Raw genomic sequence first — 25,189 nt, forward strand, 5'->3', positions numbered from 1 at the left:
AGCATTTTATTTGAGGAGGGCATTTTGAAGATTTCATAAGTTCCTGGACAGTATGAACTTTTAATAACTCAGTATTCAGAAGAAACCATTTAGAATTAATTTAAAAAAATTGCATTGCCTGTATTTTTAAAAAAGCTCAAAATATTATACAGCACATTATGATCAGAAAATTGAATATACATGCTTGTCTAATATTTAAGATATATTATCCAAATAGGGTAACAGTCGATAAAACAATGCCTTTTTCATTTGATTTTTTAATAAGCTGACAACTTTAATCTGATTTTACTTGCAGCTGTGCATTAACTGAAGTAACAGTGGGACTTTTGCCGTGGTTGGTGTGCAGGTTCGCAAACCACATCATCCTAAAAATCATTTATATTGCTTGAGCTTTGATGAAAATTAAAGGTAGCTTAGTTCTGAGTAGCAAATAGTCTGTGTATACATTCCACACTTGTGACATACAAATATAATTAAAATATTTACGACTGTGAATTTTTCTGTTTAATGGTTAGTAAGTGCAAAACAAATTAATTTATTCAATAACAGAGCAGTCTGAAGGGCTGGGAAACTGTACAGGCCTTGTGCTAGACTCATCAGCTGATAAAAGTGGCTCTTGGGATTACCAAAGCTGTCAAATGTTACTCTCTGAAGTGCTTGTTTGTTTATAATGAGAACCTCATTTATCTTCAGGGAGTGAGAGCTCTGGAAAGCTCCAACACAAACTGTGAGTATGATGTCTACCTGTAATTGTACAGCAGGGAAAGCAGCAGAAATACTTGACAGATGATCCAAATGATCTGACATCACAATGATTTGACTGGATGGAAGACACAGCGCGTAAAAATGAGCTTCATTAATCTTCAGTTTGAAGGTTTCATCATTATGGTAAAGGTTCCTCCCTATTACGTTGCACTTGTGTGTCTCGATATCCTTTGTATTTTTCCCAACATTCGCCTGATTGAAAGCTGCTGTCTGATCACTTGAACAAGCAATTCCCAATTTCTCTAGGAGTGGAAAGAAATAATGCTTGTTATGTGAAAAGCAAGGAAAATATCCTGACAAATTGGCATTGACTTTTTAAAAATTAACCATATTCTTAAAGGCTCAAAGTATTTAAAGAGATTGGATAAACTGTTGCCATAAGGTTCAAGCAAATCAAAAGATAGGAGAATTCCAGTTACAGATCATCTGCTTTTATTAGAGATTCACGAAAATACTTTGTAATATTGTTTGTATGCGAGAGACTTTGGAGAAATTTGTAAACAGAGATAAACATTCTGGCTTTTTTTGCAGCTTCAGTTAACGAGATCCTAAATTTCAGGCATTTCCAGTGCCAAAGGCCACGTTAATGCAAGTCAGTACAACCCTCCCACACTGAAAATCACCATAGACACATTCTCTGACCTCTCATTCCCACAGTTTGAACTGATTGGACAATTTCCCCCATCTTTCACTCCTGCCTTTTCGATGGATATGGATAGTTACTGCTACCCAACAAGGGACTGCAACGCACTCAACACCAGACTGATGTGGCTTATTACCCATCCGTACTGACCACTAGGATCAGATTATTTCTTACCAGACATAAGAACTGGGCCCTCACAATTGACCATCAATTGTGAAAATTGGATCATACATTGGCCGAGAAATTCTGGCTGGCTGGTTCCTGCGGCGGGCATTTGACAGAAAACGGTAAAAAAGATGCGCACCTACCTGAACCTGCTGTGTCCACCAGTGATCCCGGTCCTGAGGCCTCCACTCACTGTGCATCGGAGCACGTGCACATTGGGACATCCGTATACTGGAGCTGCAGTCACATGGCTCTGGGCAGCCAATCCAGGTACAATATTTTCTCATTCACAATAATGGAAACTCCATAAGTAGGAGTTTCCATTATTATGAGTGAGAATCACCCCCCAAACACCAATACACAAATAAAAAATAGAAAAAATACACCACATATTTAAGATTAATTTAAATTAAAGTTCGAAATGTCTTAATTAAAACACTTAAAAACATTTTTTTTAATGTGTTTTAATTATGGTTTAAAATAAACTTACCTTAGTGGGCAAGGTTTTAAGTCATTAAAATGTGTTTTTTAAATTTTATTTTACTGTGTTTTTATATGTTTTAAAACTCTGTAGCCTGTAAAAGTAGGCTATGCACCTGCTTTTATCAGGCTCAAGAGTTTTCAGAGCACCTGCTGCACAAGAGATGGATAAATACCGCAATATTGCCCAAGCGAATGTCCTGGCTGTGGGGATATGGAGGATCTGTCAAGTCAGAGCTTGACAGATCAGAAAAGCCGGTGATCAGCGCATGCACATTGTGCGCTGAAAACCGTCTTTTGCGATGCCTTCCCGGGTCCGTACACACTCCGTACGAACCCGGGGAGGCCAGAATTTCTAGAACATTATTTAAATGAGATCTATCATCATCATCATCATAGGCAGTCCCTCGAACTGAGGATGACTTGCCTCCACGCCAAAAAAGGATGAGTTCAAGGTGTTTCAATGAAGGACCTAATATTCCAGGTTCCGAACTACATATTGAAGGGTGGAAGATGCCTGTGCGTAGATTTTTTTAACATGGGTGGCCATTGCACACCAGCCACCACACGGGCTTGACAGAGCTAGGTCTTGGTCCAGTGGCAAGGGTTATCCAAGATGACTGGAGACCTGCTCTGGTGCACGGACCTAGTGCGCACACATATCGCAGTGTGGGCTGGCCCGTGCTGCCCCTCGGCCCCTGGCCCCGATATCAGCCTCTCCTGGGACCCGATCACATCTCTCCACCTGGGTGCAGCATGGAGGCATGCCACTTCAGGGAACAGCGCGAGCTGGTGCAAAAGTAATGTCATCAAGGTCCAGGTCAGTGATTGGAGTGTGGGCAGATACAGCAGGAGCGGCAAGAGACAATCTGTAGGGGCGTACAACTACAGCAGAACCCCATCAAAATCCTTCAAAGCCAGAGCATGTGTTTTATATGGATTGATCTAAAAAAAACAGAATGTGTATCAGAGATCAAGGTAGATCGGAGGTCTACTGTACTGCTCTGCTGTTATTACTCTGCCTTCTGTTATTAACAGCCGTGACACTTAGTCAACGTAACTTGCTCCAATGAAATAAGTGAACTTGACTTGTTAGAGACAAGCTCTCATAGATAAATTATGTTGCCTTTTGGATGGAAATAAACACAGAAAGAACATCTTGCCAGAAAATGTATTTTAACAATAGATCTTTTTGAGAAACCAAATCACTTTTACCTTAAACTTACTTTTGCCTTGAAAGTATCTTGGATGAGCCATAATTTCCTCCAGTTAAACAATGGCTTCAGTCTTTGGTTCCCACCACAAACTCCGTCCCCTTGCCACAGATTCTTAAATGGTGAGAGATTGGGAAATGTTGGTGTTCAGAGGGACCTGGATGTCCTTGTACACGAATCACTGAAAGTTAACATGCAGGTACAGCAAGCAATTAAGAAAGCAAATGATATGTTGATCTTTATTACAAGAGGATTTGAGTATAAGAGTAAAAACATCTTACTGCAATTATATTGGGCCCTGGTGAGACCTGGTGGAGTATTGTGTGCATCTACCCTGTCAAGACCTGTAAGAATTTTGTATATGTTTCAATGAGATCACCTCTCATTCTTCTAAATTCAAGAGAAGATAAGTCAATCCCCCATTCCAGGAATAAGTCTGGGGAACCTTTGTTGTACTCCCTCTATGGCAAGTATATTAGATCTATACTGCAATGCTGGATATCAGGTACTTGTTTACCACCAGCTTTGTCTGTAAGCTGCATGGCAGAATATGAAAATACCATTGCACATTGCGTAAAAGAACATTTTCCCTGCGTTGTGTGGTGTTGTTGGAAAAATTATAGATATTTTTGAAGAAATCTCAAATTCCCAGTTTAAATTTTGGTCATGTACAGTGGGCCACAAGTTAAACATTTGCTTAAATAAATAACAAACTGCCCCAGAATTCCTACTGTCAAAATGTATGCTTAGAAATTACTATTTGTGATATAATTTGTTATTTTAACAGATGTGTTAACCTGGTTAAAATAACATAAATTAGTCAATGCATCCAATTAAAATAGTAGACAGGAATCTGATATGATCACATTCAACATTTGTGCAATAATTTCACTCAGCGTAATTACTCGGCTTCAGGCTTTATTTCTGGCTTCCTCCTAGGACGTGGTTTGTGCCCAGGAAACATTTATTCTTGAGGTACAAAGCAAAGGAAATAGGGGAGAAGACATATTACCTTGGATTTACACCCGCTTATGATGCCCCCAGGCCAATTTTCAATCATTTTTTCCTTCACACGCAGCATCAGTATCATTTACAATAATCAGGTTAATGAAAATTGTAGACAACCTCATAAAGTCCAAAGTTTAAGCGAGAATAATCAGCTGTAAAAGTGATTAAGAGGTTTATCTCCTTCACCATCATAAACTAATCTTCAGGTTTGCACAAATACCTCTCAGGGAAGTATAAAGCTGCATGGAGTTTGCATGGCCTTTCTTACCCAGTAACACTTCATGTCTGTGCAGTGTCATGTGAACTACATTCATTAAAAATGGACAAGGGTCAATAAAGGTTTTAACATCTTATTTTTTAAGGGGCAGTGTTGTTAGTTCACCAGTTTCTGAACAGCCTGTTCCAAATTAGCCATGGTTGGCATGGCAAGCATCTTTTGAAAAGTAATTTTGCCGAATTTTATTAATTTCTATTCTAAAGTAAATATATCGAGAGACAATCCATGTTTTAACTAAATATCTTCCAAGATTAATGAAATTCATAAACAACCTCATAATGCCTCCCGTTATTGCCTCCGGGGGGTGGGGGGGGAATAACAAGGCACTAACCACTTACCCACCGGGCGCGGTGAGATGAACGACTCCCGCTAAATTTGGCGGGAGGTTTGCAACAGCGGTAGGACGTTGCGGCTCGATATCCTTCACCTGGAGATCATGACATCATTGCCGTGCGCATCGCCCCGATAGCGTCCTGGACCCAAACTTCTGGTCTGTCCCCTGCAGCATCGCCGGGCGAAAACACCAGCAGTTGCAGGAGGCGTTGATTGGGAGGCCGGGTGCTTCGGGGGTGAAAGGTAAAGACGAGGTAAAAAAAATTCAAAAATGGTCTTTCTCATTTTTTTAGGTTCTTCTTCAGCTGTGATCGATCAGCCCGGCATTCTGCTGCAGTGCATCCGGCTGATTGGCAACCACGATCTGGCCATCGAGGACCTGGCCTGCAGCGATGGTCCTTCCCATTAAAGTGGATTGCTTGATTTAATGCTCCACTTTATTCCTGGAGCGCAAACACCAGATTTTTTAAAAAGTTGAAAATCATTAGTGCCTGGGGCTAATTTTTTCAAATTTTAAAAGTTAGCATCCCATAAGGGGCACTCCCGAATTTCTCCCCGTAAAAGTTTAACTGATGAATACTCCTTTTAATCTATGAAAAAATTATGAAAAGCAAATTCGAAGAACGAACACAATAATTTGGTGTTGTAGTAAGTCGCTCTGCATAATGAGCCAATGGAAGGGTTAAAACCCAGGGCAAACAGAATACCACTATCTCTGTGGGTGGCCATCCAGTGCACTGATCTAAAAAAAATGTGTCAAGGAATTAATGCTATCTTGTTCTATGTCACTTTGACAATGTGTGCAGTGAAGGTTACTGGGAAAATTGTCAGGTCACAATGTCAAACACTGCAACCTTTTGTGGGGAAAAGGAAAGGGATAAGACTGCTACCAGATTCAGAATTATACAACATGTGGAGAAAGTTTCTTTTACAACATAAAAAGTGATAAATTTGCAACTCCTTAGGTGGCATTTTTCTTAAGACTTTGTAGATAAAGGAGTCTCATACTGAATGAAATACTTAACTTACGATTTGTTGGTCATCAAGGCTCCATACTTGCACGTTTCATACTGCAGTGAGTTCTACATAGGTTTCAGTTAAGCGGCTGTCTGAACTAGACTAAAGTATTTAAGTCAAAATTCAAAATCCATTTAAAAAAATGGACTTTTGTACTCCTTAAACTCAGAGTGTCAATGCTGGGGAGTAGAACATTCTTATATCTTTTGCATTTATTTTTGGCACTAAGAATTTACTTGTCAGGTACAGCGCAAGTTATCTACAGACTGAAGCTCCCTTGACTCTGCTGAAATAATAATGGCCAATCTCCAATGGAGTCCTGACCACAGCAGTACGACATTCCATTCTTGTGGTTCATTAAAACCTAAAAGCCTCAGAAAGCATAAATGAGAAGGGGCTCCTCTTTCCACAATGCCAATTAGGGCCAAATAATGGTTGTTTTTGTGCTTTTGACTTGCATGCACTTTGGCCTATGCTGAGTTCGTTTCACTTAGGGTGCTTGTATAACTAAAAAGAATTATTCAATTATAGATATATTCAGGATTCTAATCCAGATTCCAGAGGAAGGGATTATACCTATTATAGAAACCAAGCTCACAAAGTGAAGGAACCTGCCTATTGTATTATATTTTTCCACGCAGTAAATACATCAACTGAAATTAATACATAGATGTTGCAACACAGAAACAGGCCAATTGGTCCAACCTGACCATGTTGGCATTTAACCACCTAGTGAGCAAATATCTCTAATCACATTTATCTACCCTGTTCTCATATTCTTTCAACTTCTTTTATTTCATCCATCTAAAAAACATGCTGAGTTTATATTTTACTGTGTATTCTTTATTAAATGCATTACATTCCTTCAAAAAGTATCAGAAACAGCCATATTACATTTCCTGATGCACTGCAGCAACTCACTAAGGCTTCTTCGGCAGCACCTCCCACAATCTCTGCCACCTAGAAGGACAAGGGCAGCAGATGCATGGGAACACCATCCTCCAAGTTCCCTTCTAAGTCACACACAATCTCAACTTGGACATATATCGATGTTCCTTCATGGTAGCTGGAGAAAAATCCTGGAACTCTTTACCGAACAGTATTGTAAAATGTTTTTACCTCATGTCGCCTTTGTTTTTTTTGCCAATAACCTTAAATCTGTCTTCTCTGGTTCTTGACCCTTCCGCCAATGGGAACAGTTTCTATCTATGTAATCTGCCTAGACCCCTCGTGAATTTGAACACCTCTATCAAATATCCTCTCAACCTTCTCTGCACTAAGGAGAACAACCCCAGCTTCTCCAGTCTATCAACGTAACTGAAGTCCCTCATCCCTGGAATCATTCTCATAAATCTTTTCTGCACCCTCTCTAAGGCCTTCACATCCTTCCCAAAGTGCTGTGCTCAGAATTGGACACAATACTCCAGTTGAGGCCGAACCAGTGTTTTATAAAGGTTCATCATAACTTCCTTGCTTTTTTACTCTGTAGTGTTTAGTCTCTAAATGATTATTATTGCAGTGAAAAGTGCAATCAGGAGAATAATTTGATAAACACAGCTTAACTTGATTATGTTGTTATAATTGCAGAATAATGCCAGAACACATGTATTAAAAACTGTAAATTCACCAAACCTACGCAGAATTCACTTATAGCAAAAAAATAACTTTTCCCACCATACCTCACTGAATTATGTTTAAGTAGTACCTTAAGGGCAAGGTAACGCAAAAGTTTTCAGATTACAAAAGCTTGCTTGACTGACCTGCTGGCAGAAGACAGGACAACACATAAGGATAAAGAATTGTAAGAATTCCAGGATAGAAAGTGTTAAAGGGCCACTCTGCTCTGCTGTTGAAAAGTTCTGTTCATTTTCATTGGAATGTCAGTAATCCTTCTCTTCTTCCTCCTTTCAGCATCATCACGAATCCCAGCCAGGAGGGTGGGCCACAAAATCTCTTTGAGGATTACCTTGGACAAGGCAAACTTGCCTTCAGGCAGGGCATTGGTAAGCCAGGATTCCAGGCCAAACCAGGCTAGTGTCGGAAGCGAGAGGGACCATTCCCTTTAAAAATAGGATCTCCTCCCACCCCACACCATGTACATGGATTAATAACACTTACATGTATGAAATTTTTTTTAAAAAAGAACTTGCATTTATATAATGCCTTTCACAACCTCAGGACAACCCAAATGCTTTAAGCCAATTAAGTACATTGAAGTACATTAGGTTGAAATGCCACCATTTGAGGAGGTTATACCATTTAGAAGAGCCGATTCAGTTCTTGGAACAGATAGGCATAAATTGCAACCAAACTCCACCTGCTTGGCAGTCGTGTGAGAAACCTATACATGCTTTATCTAGTGCCTAACATTTTCTTGGGATTTGTATTATTTTGTTTAAAGTATGCAGTTGCATGTGCAGTGAGACACGATGGTAGTTTTATGTACGGATAAAATCATTCTGTAAACTTGTCTTTACAAATAGAAATGATACTTCAGGAGGTAGTTCACATGCAAGAGATACAACAGTGTTACTGGGCCATAAGAAGTGAGGCATACACCCTTTGCTGTGTTTCACAAGTTCCTTGTTGGCTTATGCTTTTTATTTTTACCTTAATGTAATACTGATAGGTTCTTTTTTAATGTTTGGTTCTATTCTTATCTATCTAATCGTAACCAGAGAATCATCTGCAATGGCTTCTTTTCCCGCTCCCACATCGTTACCTCTGGTGTCCCCCAAGGATCTATCTTTGGCCTCCTCCTATTTTTCAACTACATGTTGCCCCTCGGCAACATCATCTGAAAACACAGCGTCAGTTTCCATATATATGCTGACGACACCCAGCTCTACCTGACCACCATCTCGCTCGACTCCTCCACAGTCTCTAAATTGTCAGACTGCTTGTCCGATATCCAGTTCTGGATGAGCAGAAATTTTCTCCAATTAAATATTGGGAAGACTGAAGCCATTATTGTCAATCCCCGCCATAAACTCTGTTCCCCAGCAACCGACTTCAATCCTCTCCCTAACATCTGTCTGAGGCTGAACCACACTGTTTGCAACCTTGGTCATATTTGACTCTGAAATGAGCTTCGCCTCCGCCCCTGCCTCAGCTCATCCGCTGCTGAAATCCTCATCCATGCCCATGTTACCTCTAGACTTGACTATTCCAATGCACTGCTGGTTGGCCTCCTACGTTCTACCCTCCGTAAACTTGATGTCATCCAAAACATTGCTGCCCATGTCCTATTTAGAGACACTGCCAGTGTAGTGAGTGTAGGATAAAAAAAACCCACAAAAGATAAAAAAATTTGAAGGAAAAAAATTGCAGGGCTATGGGGAAAGAGAGGGGGAGTGGGACTAGCTCAAATGCTCTTGCTGAAAGCCGGCACAGGCTTGACAGGCTGAATATTCTCCTTATGTGCTGTAACCATTTTATAATTATATGATTCTAACTCACACCAAGTCCCGCTCACCCATTACCCCTGTGCTCGCTGACCTACTTTGGCTCCCGGTTAAGCAACACCTCAATTTCAAAATTCTCATCTTTGTTTTCAAATCCCTCCATGGCCTCGCTCCTCCCTATCTCTGTATTCTCCTCCAGCCCCACAACCGCCCCTCCCGCCCAGATATCTGCCCTCCTCTAATTCTGCCCTCTTGAGCATCCCTGCTTATAATTACTCAACCATTGGTGGCCATGCCTTCTGTTACCTAGACCCTAAGCTCTGGAATTCCCTCCCTGAACCTCTCTTTCCTCCTTTAAGATGCTCCTTAAAACCTACCTCTTTGACCAAGCCACGTAAAGATAAATTAGGGCAGATGATTATGGTCATCTGCCCTAATTTATCCTTATGTGGCTTGGTGTCCAATTTGTTTTTCTTATACTACTCCTGTGTGTTGCCTTGGGACATTTTACTATTTGAAAGGCATTATATAAATACAAGTTGTTGTTGTTGTTATTTCCACATGTCTTATCGTAAATTTCAATTTCACAGCTCCATCACAAGCATGGAGGAGAGCTAATTAAAAATGCTGAAGCCACTCAGTCCTTGATGTACTGCACTGCATGTGGCTCCGTTTTCAGTCCTTAAACTCCATTCATGAAAGTGGAATTAGAAGCTGTATAGTTTGAGCTGCAGATAATCCCCGGCTGATTAGTAGAATTCTCATCAATGCAGGTTCAGAAAGTGCTCATCTCATGGTGTTGATAAAACCCTTCAGTCACAAAACATGCAACGAAAACACTGCCACAGCTGAGCCTTCCAATCACAGGGAACCCCCAAGGTCACCTGGTCAAGCCAACTAATCCTGTGGCAGGTTTAAGCTTGTCACAGAACATCTCTGAGCCACTCCAACAGGATACCCACAAATCCTGAGCTAAACTGTGGGCCTTACAACACTGCAAATGAACAAACAAAAGCTTTAAGAATGGACTCCAAATTATTTATTCAATGGATTGAATGTCCTGTTTTTAATAAGAACTAAATTCAACAGTAAGCAAGAACACCCTCGCAGGAGTATTGCTTACAGCAGCGATATATCAATCAACTTGAGAGCAACAGGAGAATCTGCATACAGCTCAATATGTGCCCATCTGCAAAGACTGCAAGGTATATGGTGTCTGGTTGAGTCCAAATGATTAATTCTGTACACGCACCATTAAAACAAAACAAGGGAACTGGGCTTTACAAAGCATATCTAATGAAAGTGAACACGGTGTTAACCCTTGCCAAGCACAGGATGTTTTCTCCAATCAGTCTGATGCAGTCTAGACTAGTCATTTGGAGCGCCTATCCATTAGCTCTGCTGACCTTTTCACTTCAGTACTCAGTGCTGATTTGACTGACATCCCATTTTGATATCACTGAAGAGTATGGATGCCCTCAGCTTCTTGGGATTGAGTATTATTGACTGTCAATCATTTGAATCTGAAAAAAGTACAGCCATTTTTACAGGGTTTTCTTAAGACTGACTACTTACCTAAAAATATTAGGTCAACAATGTTTACAGCTGAAATACAATGCCTTATTTACAATTATGTAATATTTAGATTGGAAGAGAAACAAGCAGGAATATATCAAATATTTACTTATACTATATTGAGACATTAGTTTTAATTCAGTGCCAATTCTTGAGTTATTCAGAGAAGAGCAATAGGAGATTTGTTACTTAGAGATAATATAAATGTGTTCTTTATACTTACAATTTTTCTACAAATAACAGTAGTATTTGATTGCGAGTTTATTCTGCAGATGTTGATGATTTTTCCATTGCTAATATTGTAATTATCATTTAATGGCCTGAACTGAACATAGTACGGTGAATTTTAAGTAATATATCAATCCCCATATGGTAATGCAAATGCATAAATTAGGGCTAGATTTTCCGCTGTTGCCCGCTTCTGTTTCCACCCCCAGAGGGGCGGCAATGGCGGCAGTGAGCTCTTCTGGGCGAGCAGCCAGCTTCCAGCGGCCCGTCAGGGTTTGGGGGGGGGGGGGGGCGAGTCGCTGTGCAACGCCCCTGGTTGTGAAACCGGCTCGACTGTTGACTCGTGCCTGACCTGTATGCCCCGCAGTGTGCCCTGGTGGGAAATCAGACGTTCCAAGCTGTAGCAGCTGCAGTGAGGTACGCAATGCCGACCTCAGATAAGTGTGATTGTTTTTTCTTCTATTTTATTTTGCGATTTATGTTGTGGTGGCGTGGGCTTTGTATTGGGAATGTTTTTGGTGGTTTTTTTTCAGGTTTTCTTCTTTCTCCCCAGGCCTCTCAGTGCACTCCCAGGCTGACTCTTAGGCTTGGAATTTTCGCATGCTCAGCCGGCCTAGTGCCCGAAGAGAGGTGTGTAACGCCTCCCTTACAGCTCCAGGGCCCAGCTGTCCAATTTTGTTGACTGAGGTGCAAACTTTTTCCAGGCAATATCAGGACTGCCTCGCCGTCATTAACGCCCCGGAATCCTAAAAGCCGAAAATCCAGCCCAAGGTGTTAGATTTTGGCAATGCACAAGATTCACGGTTGTTGTGCTCAGAAGCTTTCCGTGTTTGTGAGAGATAATTATGACTTGTTACGAGTGCTGTCTGATATATTTGCTCTATAAGAGAATTCTCAAGGCCATTCTCTTGACAAAAGGAGAAGCTCAATCATTAACACTGCTTATCCTTTGATGCTTTCTTTCATTTCAGATCTTTTATTTTGGTAGTTTCGTTTGGACAAATAGACAAACAAGTTATCATTAGGCACAGGAGACTTTGGTAATAAACCCTTTTACCAAATATTACCAAATATTTTACACAACAACTGGTCTTATTCTTGTGCATATATTTAACCTACGGCCAGCAGAAGAATATTAAATGTGATTCTCTTAATAGAGATACCTGGTAACTACAAGGTTTTTCTTGCTTTCTTTCACTTGTTTTCATTTGTGTTTGGTCTGGGGAAGCACTTTTTATTGCAATTGCACCAGTTGCAAGTGATGTGATAATGCCCTTCACAATGAATTAGATAATTATGCTGTGCAGTTGATGATAAATCAAACACTTCCTGTGATGATAGTGTCCATTTAAGACATGGTTACATTGCTCTCAAATTATGAAAGAAAAAAATAAATAAAGACTTACATTTATATAGCACCTTTCGTGACCACTGGAAGACTCAAAGCACTTTACAGCTAAAAAAGTACTTTTGGAGTGTAGTCACTGTTGTAATGTGGGAAACACGGCAGCCTATTTTCACACAGCAAACTCCCACAAACAGCAATGTGATAATGACCAGATAATCTGTTGGTTGAGGGATAAATATTGGCCAGGACACCAGGGATAACTCCCCTGCTCTTCTTCAAAATAGTGCCACAAGATATTTTACATCCACCTGAGAGGGCCTCAGTTTAACATCTCATCTGAAAGACAGCATTCCCTCAGCACCGCACTGGAGTGTTAGCCTAGACTTATATGCTCGAGTTCCTGGAGTAGGACTTGAACCCACAATCTTCTGATATCAGAGGCGAGAGTGCTATGCACTGAGCCACAGCTGACACTATGTATACATCATCTATGTGCAATCTCCTGAGAGAGAGCCTCTGTGAACTTTCTGTGTGACCTCCAGAATACGTACCTATCCTCATATCTTGCATTTTATTGATCTTTGATTGGTTGTCTTTCTTAACATGATATTTCCATATCCCAGCATTTAGTGATCATTAAAATCCACACAGCATTTAGTTATCCCTACCTTTACTTATACTTTTTTTTATAAAGGTGTTCATTGACTTCTTTGATTGGGAGTTTATTTCAGATATCAGTTAATATCTTCTAATTGTATATCTTGCTTGAGTCTTTAAACGCTTGTTTTCTAGTTTTGGCCTAACTTGCTTGCATCTACATTATCCATTCCTCTGAGCATTTTAAAAAGCTGAATCTTGTGTCCTTTTTATCTTTTGTTCTCCAGTGAAAACATATTTAGCTCTTCAAGTCTATCATATTATTGTAAACGTCTTCTACTTAGAACAAAGAAACTTACAAATGAACTTCCCAATACTACAGAGTAGCATAGAGCAATTAAAAAAATTCTTAAAGCCAACTATTCATAGGACTATTCTGCTGACATTCCATGCTGACACTCCAGTGCAGTACTGAGGGAGCGCTGCACTGTCGGAGGTGCTATTTTTCGGACAAGACGTTAAACCGAGTGGACGTAAAAGTTCCTATGGCACTATTTCGAAGAAGAGCAGGGGTGTTATCCCCGGTGTCTGAGCCAATAGTTATCCCTCAATCAACATCACTAAAACAGATATCTGGTCATTATCACATTACTGTTTGTGGGAGCTTGCTGTGGGCAAATTAGCTGCTGCGTTTACTACATTACAACAGTGACTACACTTCAACTGTACTTCATTGGCTGTAAAGTGCTTTGGAACATCCGGTGGTCATGAAAGGCACTCTGGAAATCCCGTGTCTTTCTTTCTTCTTTCTTTCCTTATCTGGTTCTTACAATCTGGTTCTGCACATGTTCTGTCAATAGATGTTTCTGCTTTCACTGTTAACTAGCTGATTTCCACAGAATCTTCTAGTCAGTCACATGTTTTACGCACATGTGTCTTTGAGACTTGCCCAAATTGTTACATAATGGCAATTACCACTTTACTTCACACACTGACCTTTCAGTACCCACACCATGTATTACAATCGTTAAGACTTTTTGTATTTCAGTATGATACCACATTTATTTTTTAACTAAGTTTCTGCACATTTAAATATGCTGAAAAAAAAACAAATATAGGGGGAAAGATTTGGGTCATTTGCACCTCCCGTTAGGGACGCTAACGACTTTTCAGCCAGGCATGCCGCTGCTACAGGCTCCCGCCAAATTACGTGGGAGTGGTGCTAACTGGTAGCGTTCCGCTCCTACCAGTAGTGCCCCGGGCTACTGCACCATGATGACGACTTCAGCACCGTGCGCAGCGACCCGTTTTTGCCCCGGAGTGAAAATTCAGTAGCGCCCCATGCAGTTGCTGCGGGCGATGCCTGTGACAGCTTCGCGGAGCACATACCAGGCTGTAGACCGCTCACGGGGCAAAAATTAAAGGGGAGGCGCGGCCGTGAAAAATTTAACAATGGCAGACTTACCGGTTGCAACCGTCTTCAATGCAGATCGCGGGGTCCGTGCCATGATGTTTCAGCCTGGCTTGTGTGTCGGGCTGCTGCCACAGCACCACGCTCCCTGGTGGTGTAGCGATTGCCCCTTCTCCCTCCTGCAGAGTCAGCAACTTGGCCCTCCTCTTTAATGGAAGGGGAGGGCCCTTTCTTCCCGCCAGCATTATGTGTCCCTCCACATAACGCTGGAAAATTCGCGTCCCGTTACGGCCTGGTCCCGCCCCCGACAGGAACTGCAGTGCGAGATTTTGCAGAGCAGTTCCTGTCGGGGGCGGTAAGCCCAATATAGCCCGAGGGTGGGACTGCTGCGCCTGGCACAGGAAGTCCTGCCTCGCGGCTGTTACCACTTCCAAACATGGCGGTACCGAATTTTCAGTCGATAGTATATTAATTTGCTCTATCATGTCTACTGATGAAGCAGAATAGCTACCATATAGACCTGGAGGATTAAAAGACTTCCCTATGTTAAGGGTCTGGTGTAAAGTCTTGCACTGGGGCTTAAAGTCTTTAGACTGGTAAAGTTCTCCATCACTCAACCAGTGGAAGTAAAGCTAACAGTTTAATCCCTGGGTGGAATTACATGTTTAAAACTTGTTTTTGATGTACTGGACAAACTGTCATTTCTATTGCTGAAATAGTTAGTTGTGAAACTGCTACGCAGGCTCCATTTTCAAACACTCAAGGAATTTATGTCTGGAAGATTTCTCAGATTCCCTGCTGAGCAGTTGCAGGGTCTAGCGAGAGAATCTGAAGACTGATTTTCAAATCCATTAAACATAAAGCAGAGAACCTTCGGTACAAATGCTGAGTAATTTATTTTCATTAGAATATGTTTTAGAATCTAAAGTTAAAACAAAACACTCGGCAGTGAATGGCTACTCTGGAGATAGAACAGATTACATTTGACATTGCCTCAAAAAGCAGGTTGCTTTTGCCTTCTTTTCCTATAATTAGGGTATTGACACCTTGCTGTCAATGCTGTGTTGTTACTGTCACCCTCATGCCTCAGAGACATGGACTGTGTACAGCAGGCATCTCAAAGCACTGGAGAAGTGCCACCAATGCTGCCTCTGTAAAATCCTGCAAATTCACTGGCAAGATAGACGCACTAACATCAGCGTTCTCTCTCAGGCCAACATCCTCAGCATCGAAGTATTGACCACGCTTGATTAGCTCCGATGGATGGGCCACATTGTCCGCATGCCCGATACTAGACTCCCGAAACAAGCACTCTACTCCGAGCTATGCCACGGCAGGCGAGCCCCAGGAGGGCAGAGAAAACACTTCAAAGACACCCTCAAAGCCTCCTTGAAAAAATGTAACATCCCCACTGACTCTTGGGATCCCTGGCCCAAGACCGCTCAAAATGGAGGCAAAGCATCCGGGAAGGCGCTGAACACTTCAAGTCTCTTTGCCGGGAGCACACGGAAGCCAAGTACAAACAGCGGAAGGAGCATACGACAAATCAAGCACCCCACCCACCTGTACCACCCAACCACTGTCTGCCCCACATGTGACAGCGGCTGTAGATCCCGCATTGATCTTATCAGTCACCTTAGAACTCATTTTGGTGTGGAAGCAAGTCATCCTCGACACCGGGGACTGACTAAGAAGAAGAGGAAGACATTACTTCACCCAAGTAGCCATTATTTACACTTGAGCCTTGACAATGGGGCAGGTTATTTTGTAGCAGAGAGCATCCCAAGTGAGCCTGATTGTGTCCTTACCCAATCTTTGAAAGCAACATTTTCATCCTGTGGTAAATTGTGTCTTTGCTCAGATCATTTTTAAAACAGCTAGAATTAAAAAGCATTTTGTTTTCCCTTACTGAGTTCCAACATGGAAGGTCACAGATGGGGTGTCTGGGCCAAAACCCTAGTAAACCTTAGAACTCAAACAAACCAAAGTATTGGTCCTTTGAAAGACAATAGGTATTTTACACTCATGCCAAGAGGTTATGTTGTGATTGCCAGGTATCAAGAACAAATTATTGAAAAGTTAATACTGTATATGCAGATGGACAAACCATGAAATATATACAATTCTAATCTGTCTATTTGCTGAACCACTAAGGGAATTGTTTGCAAGAAGATGATGATAAAAATGCTAGTCATTAATACTCACCTCACAAACCATAAGAACTGTTGTACTCCCTTGTTGACTTCAAACAATTGATTGTAACATGAAAGAATTCCCAAGGTATAATCACAGCTCAAGTAGCTCATGTCTTTAGTTCTGACTGATGATCTGAGGAGAAATTTTCCTTTTTCCCGACACCCATGGAATCACCAGAGAGGAAAATCTACCTTTTGAACTCTGTGAGTGTACTGGGAATTCATTTAATTCAGGTAGGACTTTGCATCATGAAAGTTTATGAAAGACTGATTTATCCTAAATTCCTGTCGCTTATCGAGTTGTGCAAGAAGGAATGTAGTTTAAACTTTTTGTGGACTGATTTTATCTTCACTGTTTCTAAGTATTGTACTTAGTATATTGATTCTTACTGCTCCTATGTATTAATTATTAGTTTTAGCCTGTACACATTGGTCTGATGGCATGATATTTTCTGGCTTTTGAAGAATAAGGTGGGCATTTTACTTGATGTTCATATACTACTGTATATACTTTAATTAGCAGGTAATTATTAAACCTGGCCACGCTACTCCTACTCAATCAATACAAGGGCACAGGTTTCAGATGATAAAAGACTCGGTCTGCTTATGGAAATGTAATTTACATCATGAACACAAGACAGAAGTGCTGGAAGAAATCCAGAACCATAGCATCAGCATCCACACTTTCAACAAGGATTGCTGGATAAAATTTGGAAACAAAAATGCTGACCGATTTCCTAAGTTACAACAGTGTCTACATTTCTAAAAGTACTTCATTGGCTGTAAAACGCTTTAGGACATCCAATGGTCGTGAAAGGCTCTATCTATATAAATGAAAGTCTTCCTTTCTGATTTCTTTCTCCCTGGTTTGGAGCCAATGCTAGTTCCACAACCACCATTCTGGTTGTGAGTAGCTAACTCAGCACACACCAGAAATCAAACCAGATACTTGGAACGCTGTTACCTTATCAGAGCCAGTGGATGTTCCCAGCAAAAATCACTTCATACAATGTATCTAGTTGATTGGATCATTGCCGATATCATTGCAGTCACTCTAATGAAACTGATTTATCATAAGAAGTCTTTGAGGTTTTCAATGGCCAAATAAGACACTGCATCAATGCAAGTATTTCTTTCTTGCATTCTTGCAGCTTGGCCTGTAAACTGATTGCAATGTTTTTCGAGGGTCCTTTTGTACACTGGATCTGGATACATAGCACAGTGAAGTTGAACTGTTAGTATCCACTCACTCAGTGACTCCTTTTTTTAAATGAATAAGTACCAAGAGGAAATTCTCAACTTTGCTTCTTCAACAATTACTAATCCAATAGGACCTTTAATAATTTACAAATACAGCTTTAAGAGTGGTTGGGAGTGTTTCATGTCAAAAACAATGTGCTAGGGCCTGATTGGGGACTGGAAACTCAGTACTTCCACTACAGCAGGTAAAAAACAGTTATGATCAAGAAATCATGTATGGAACATAGAAACATAGGTACAGAAGTAGGCCATTCAATCCCTTGAGCCTATTCTGCCATTTAATTATATCATGGCTGATCTGTTACCTCAACTCTATTTACCCACCTTTGTTACAGATCCCTCAATACCTTTATCTAACAAAAATTCATTGATTTCTCCCTATCCCTCCTGATCACTTACCTTCCAGTCACTTTGCCCCCTCTCCTGATCGATTCCCCATTCTCCCAGGACCTATTTGAGGACCGCTGACAGCGATGCACTGGCCCGAAATTGAAACACACTTCACCTGATAGCTACCTGGAGATCCCCAATAAATGGCAGCAGCTCAACGGCCTCAGGTAAATGAGGCCTGAGCCAAATATGAGGTGTGCCTCAGGCCTAACAGTTCCAGTGTAGAGATTGTGCCCTACTCACATCAGCAAGCTGCACAAACCACTTTCTAGGCCATTATTCCCTCATCCAAGTCATTGATATATATGGTGAAAAGTTGAGGCCCCAGTATAGATCCCTGAGGAACACCACTTGTCATATCCTGCAATCAAACTCCTTTCCCTTTAATCCCACTCTTTTATCTCCCAAACATTTACCAATGGTTCAGGAATTTTCCCCTCAAAAATTGTAAAGAAATATTATAGAGCTGTTTTTAATAAGTCAATAATGGAATCTTACTTGGAACATTCCATTAAATAAAGAATTGATATGAAAATTAATTTCAATAATTGTAATGAAAATAAAATGTGGCCTTTATTTTGGCAGCTCTTGGTCTTTGCTAATATTTGAAAGCCTGACTCCTATGTAAGATAGTCATGGGAACAACAACAGTGACAGTTACTGAAATAAAGCAATTGCATTTGTGTGGGGATCAAATTGTATGTCAGATAAGTGGTTTGTTTTTGGTAAAGAACCAGAGGCCGGCGAAGGGGCACAAAAGAAGGAAAATGCACTGAGATGAGAGAAAAAGAAGGAATTGCAGTCATCTTAAATTATAGATAGAAAGAGAGAACCAGTAAATGTGAGGGAGGCAGAAATGATGGATTATGTGAGAGAGTGACAGATTGGTGAGAGAGTGAGAAACATAGATGAAAGATAAAGAAAAAAGACAGAAACCAAATGATGAGAGTAAATGAACGGATAGAGACAGACTTTTCTCTAGTCTGACCTTATTCAGTCTGTTAAAAATCTGCTTCCCCAACCTCTCCTACCACAATCTCCCACAATAACTCAGCTAATAAGGCAATGAGTTGTTGAGCCACAAAGATCAAGATGGACTCAGGTTTGATCCCTAGCTGTATTGTGTTAGCTGATCTCAGCCATGGCAATAGTGCCACCACAATTGCCCATAGCATCTCTGGGTTAGGAAGGGGAAAGTTATATAAGAATCCAGCTCCCAGATACTATCTAGTGATCTCTGCTGCAAGTGCTTATGTGTGGATGTCAGATGAAGACAGTATCAGACTCAGCTGTTATACTCCACCCCACCTAAAGACCTCGCAGTTGAATAGCCTGCTGCCACTCACTGTCTAAGATGACACATGTAAAATGGCCTCCACTATACTGGAGAATGATTGGTGCCCATTGAACTGTACCCAGGAAGGAAGCAACACGTGAAAGGAAGAGATATACAATTGCCTGGGAAAGGTGGATATTTTTAATGGTCCCTGTAGTTCTACAGGGATTTAGACAATAATTGGCATGTACAAGGTGCCTAATACTGGTTGTTATTCAAATTCAAATTACATTCATTTAACCATTTAAAATTGGTACTTGCAGTTAAACAAGTGCATTTGCTGTTTATATGGAATAGAATGTCAATAGAGTGGATTTCAACATCAAGACTTGGGAAACAAGCTAAACTCACATTGTAATAAAGACAGACAACTGTTTATTTTTTATTACCCACTATTTTTAAAATCCGTTGCAATGTAAACGAACAGCTTTTGAAAATGAAAAAAATGAAAGGGTAATGTATTTCAGATCTATCTGATAATGCACTTTCCTTTCAACAATTTTTCTGAATTAATGATAGCTGCAATTACAACTATAAAAGCTGGTACCACAGTAGTTAATACTTGATATACAGTGTTGAAAATGTTTAGGGAAACTTTGTAGTCTATAAAAGCATTGTTGAGTTTCAGTGCATGGTGTGATGGCTCTGAATGACCACATAATGCTCTGGTTATATAGTGTAAATATATACAGTACAAGGTCATCTAGAAAGACTTGTCAGTTACTCTGATGACTCAAAGTTCAACTGCAGGGCAATTACTCTTACCCAGAAAGTTTAACTTTACAGATTCAAACCAGATTGCAAACACATTCCAATAACTGGAGCACTGTGCAGGGATTCCTCTCTAGATGGCAGTCTTTAACTTTTTTTCCCAATCCTCTTGTAAAGATGCCATCAATCAATACAATCTTTTGATTCCAAATATTGTTTAGATGTTTAAATAAAGCCTCCATTAGATATATTTTAGGAGTTACCATCGTGTAGTCATACGCTTATAAAATTCTTGAAAAGCCTTCATTCTTTCTTTTTTGCAGAATAAGCAGTGCAATCCATGAGCAAAAGGCTAATAATACCCCATTATCTATAGATTTTGTTGACATAACATCAAAAATAGGTAAGTCACTCCCCACAGATGTTCATCTGGCATCAACACCTATTTGTACTATGCTTCAGAGTGTGTCGTACATTCACAGAAACAAACTGATTTGTCAAACACAGTCAACCTAATCTACAATAACGTCAAGAGATGTGGTTCAGGTTGCGAACCCTCCAAGATTGTCCTGGCGTCTCCAGCAATTACAGATTAATCGTCAGGACAATGCTGCGAGCAACGCTGGAGAAAAATCACAGGCACATCCAAACAATTGAGATTTTAAAAAAAATGCCTTGAACACTTTTGCTTGCAAGTAAGAAATACATTGGATGGATATGGGAAAAAAGGTTGTTTGACTGTCAATCAAGAATCATTCAATCGGATAATGAAGAGTATTCGCATTCTGATTGGTCTGAAAAGGGTTTGCATCTTGAGTATGGACATGTTGATTCACCAATGGCAGGACTGTGGGGGCAGGGGGTCATATGATGACACCTCCAGGAACATCTTCAATTAGATTTGGCAACCCTAGCTGTGGCAGATCTAAATAGGCCCAAACATAATGAAAGTTGACATCATCATCATCATAGGCAGTCCCTCGGAATCGAGGAAGACTTGCTTCCACTCCCAAAGTGAGTTCTTTGATGGCTGAACAGTCCGATACGAGAGCCACAGACCCTGTTACAGGTGGGACAGACATTCGCCGAGGGAAGGGGTTGGTGGAGCTGGTTTGCCGCGCGCTCCTTCCGCTGCCTGCGCTTGGCCTCTTCATGCTCTTTGCGTTGAGACTCAAAGAGCTCAACGCCCTCCCGCATGGACTTTCTCCACCTCGGGCAGTCTTCGGCCAGGGTCTCCCAGGTGTCAGTGGTGCTGTTGCACTTTACCAGGGAGGCTTATAATGTTTCCGCTGTCCTCCTTTGGCTCGTTTACCATGAAGGAGCTCCGCATAAAGCATTTGCTTAGGGAGTCTCGTATCTGGCATGCGAACTATGTGGCCTGCCCAGCGAAGCTGATCGAGTGTGGTCAGTGCTTCAATACTGGGGATGTTAGCTTGGTCGAGGACACTGATATTGGTGCGTCTGACCTCCCAGGGGATTTGCAGGATCTTGCAGAGACATAATTGGTGATATATCTCCAGCGACTTGAGGTGCCTTCTATACATTGTCCATGCTTCAGATCCATACAGGAGGGTGGGTATTACTACAGCCCTGTAGACCATGAGCTTGGTGGTAGATTTGAAGGCCTGGTCTTCAAGCACTCTTTTCCTCAGACGGCCAAAGGCTGCACTGGTGCACAGGAGGCGATGTTGAATCTCCGCATCAATGTATGCCTTTGTTGATAAGAGGCTCCCGAGATATGGGAAATGGTCCACATTTTCCAGGGCCGCGCCGTGGATCTTGATGATTGGAAGGCAGTGCTGAGCGGCAGTGACAGGCTGGTGGAGGATCTTTGTCTTATGGATGTTAAGGGTAAGGCCCATGCTTTCACATGTCTCAGTGAATACATTGACTATATCCTGGAGTTCAGCCTCAGAATGTGCGCAGACGCAGGCATCGTCTGCATACTGCAGCTCAACGACAGAGTTGACAAAGTTGACAAAGATAAAAGACAATGGAGGAGACAATAAAAAGTTTTCTCTCTGAAAATCGCACAACTTGTAGAATAGAATGCAATCCAAAACATCTTTTTGTAATACTGCTTTAATTACTCTGCACTCCCCCTCTTCCATCCACCACCACTTGTTTATTTGGCTATGAAGTTCTTTTCTCAGTTACCAGGGAGAATGGTTTGGTTAAGTCTGCAATCTTCCTATCTGCTATTGATTTGGCTGCACTTGGAAATTCCAATATGAGCTCTTCTTGTAGTTCCTAAAATTGATATTGGCATCTAGAGTGGTCAGACTACTGGAGTAAAGATTCTTTTGAACACATCAACAATGATCACGCATGAGATTGCCCTGCCTCATGATTTTAGTTTATATTGAATAACAATAAATACCTTGGTCTGTGACACCATTTGTGATATATTCTTTATGACATCACTAACACACACATTACACAAGATGGCTCTTAGTGGAAACTGTTATCATGTGTCCTTGTTACATGTTCCTTTTATTGTTTTACATCAGTAGTTGCATTACCACAGTAGTCCACTAGTGGAGCAGTAGTCAACTAGGTGGAGCTCTATTACACTTCTCCATCATGAATGAACAAGTAATCATAACAAAATAATCATCATACATATCTTTCATGGTTATACACAACAAAACATATGGACTTATTTTTTCATATTTACAGATCAGGTTTAACCATTGGTTTTCTGTTTCAAAGAGAATACCTTCGTTCTCGAACAGAATTTTCCAAACTTGTTGTCGAACTTAGACTCATTCTAGGCTGAGCCTGAGGAGAGTTTTTCTCCAAGGGCAACCCTTGATTTATATTTGAACTCTCTACAACTTCAGACTGTTTGTCTGCCTGACTCGGACTCAGACTTAAATTCTGACTTTCTCTTGGACTTGTTTCTAGTTCATCTGATGTAGGATTTGCTACTGGTACTTTACTTGTAACAAGACTATCTTACGTGTCAGAAATAATCGAATTATCCCAACTTTCAACTCCTTCCACATCTATAAGTAAAATATGATCAATATGAAAAAACCTAACCTTTCCATGATCAAACATCTTGACCAAATATGTGCGAGAGCCACATATCTTCATTACTCTTCCTGGTAACCATTTTAATCATTCATGTTGATGGTTCTTCACTCTAACCTTCTGATTCAATTTCACACTTCTCTCTCTTACTCTATCTCTAATATGATTCTCTTTCCGTCTTAATTGTTTCTCTTCTACTGATGGTGCCAAGTTTGCTTTAGCAACGAGAACCTGGTTTGGGCTGTCGTTTGAGAAACAACTCTGCTGGTGTTCTACCAGTACTTGTATGAGGAGTATTACGATAAGTAATTAGAAAATTTGTTAGTTTGTGATCCAATGACAACTGCCGTTTCTTTGGATTTGGATCCAATATTTGCTTGATGAGGGCATGTTTTATAATTTGGTGCTCTGCTGCACCATTTGAAGTAGGATGGTACAGTGGAACTTTGGTATGTTTCACACCATTTCTACTCATGAACTGTGCAAATTCTTCTGACCAAAATTGCGGCCCATTATCAGACAGAAGTTCTTCTGGAAGGCCATATGAAGAAAACAATCTTTGCAAATTGTCTCGTGTTTTACTTGTTATTTTCCGTATCAGAAACACCTCTGGTCACTTCGAATGACTATCAATCTAACCACCATCTGGACTCTTCAGTTCAGCCAAGTGTGCTTGAAATTTACTGTGGATTTTCAGCCGTCCTATAAAACAAAGAACCTCTCAAAGTTTCTCTGATGGTTGGCTGGATCATCCACCAAGAAAAATTTCAGCTTGGGAATCTGATTATCCCATCCTCGTTGCCAATGTGTTATATTCTTGACGACATCACTGACACACACATTACACAAGATGGCTCTTACTGGAAACTGTCATATGACCTTGTCACATGCTCCTTTTATTGTTATACATCAGTAGTTGCATTACCACAGTAGTCCACTAGCTGGAGTAGTAATCCACCAGATGGAGCTCTATTACACTATCAGCATTTGATTGCATGGATGAAAGGGGCAGAGTTTGTAAAGTTTCTATAATGCAATGAGGCTTAAAGTGATAATAAAAGGGTGCCAGTATTTGCGGGCATTTCTATTGTTGGTTAACTTTGAGGTCAGGCCCGGGATATTTTAAATTGGGAGGAATGGTGGGTGGAGTTTCTGCCCGCACAAAGGAAATTTTTGCATTTACCTTGGAGGGCCTCTTCTGTCTGTAGCCCAGTTGCAGATCTACTTCAAGCTGACGGGAATGCAACAGTGCTTTACCCGCTCGGAACCCAGTTAAAATGCAATCGGGGGTCTTATTGAATTAATAGCACCCTGATTTATATAAACTCATGAGGATCTCACTTGCTTTAAGTGGGTGCCTCATCCGCCTGCAGAACCCTGTAGGTTAAAATCGTCAACACAGGGAAAGAGTCAAGTTACGAGCAGGTAAGTAACCCCCTTCCTCCATTTTTAACTGCCCACTCGCCCAGTTTCTGCCAGGTGGGTAGTGTAAATATCGACCCCGTTGGATAATTTTCAACAACAAGCAACGTTGAAATACCAGGAGCAGACTGATGAGGCATATACTTAGAAAACAATTATTTACACTAATTATTTACTGCTAACAAAATAAGCACATCATATTTCTTCATTTTTATCAGAATGTTTTTTAAGATTAACTAATTTTTTTCTGTTATCATTTTATTGTAAATTGTCATTCACTTAAAAAGGAATATGTAAAATTTAAATAAAACTGGCAGTACATTTTACAAGTTAGTAGCACCCCTGGGGCGGAGGTTTGCTATGCGGGAGGGTAG

The sequence above is a fragment of the Pristiophorus japonicus genome, chromosome 2, assembly GCF_044704955.1.
Source record: "Pristiophorus japonicus isolate sPriJap1 chromosome 2, sPriJap1.hap1, whole genome shotgun sequence".
NCBI classification, from domain to species: domain Eukaryota; kingdom Metazoa; phylum Chordata; class Chondrichthyes; family Pristiophoridae; genus Pristiophorus; species Pristiophorus japonicus.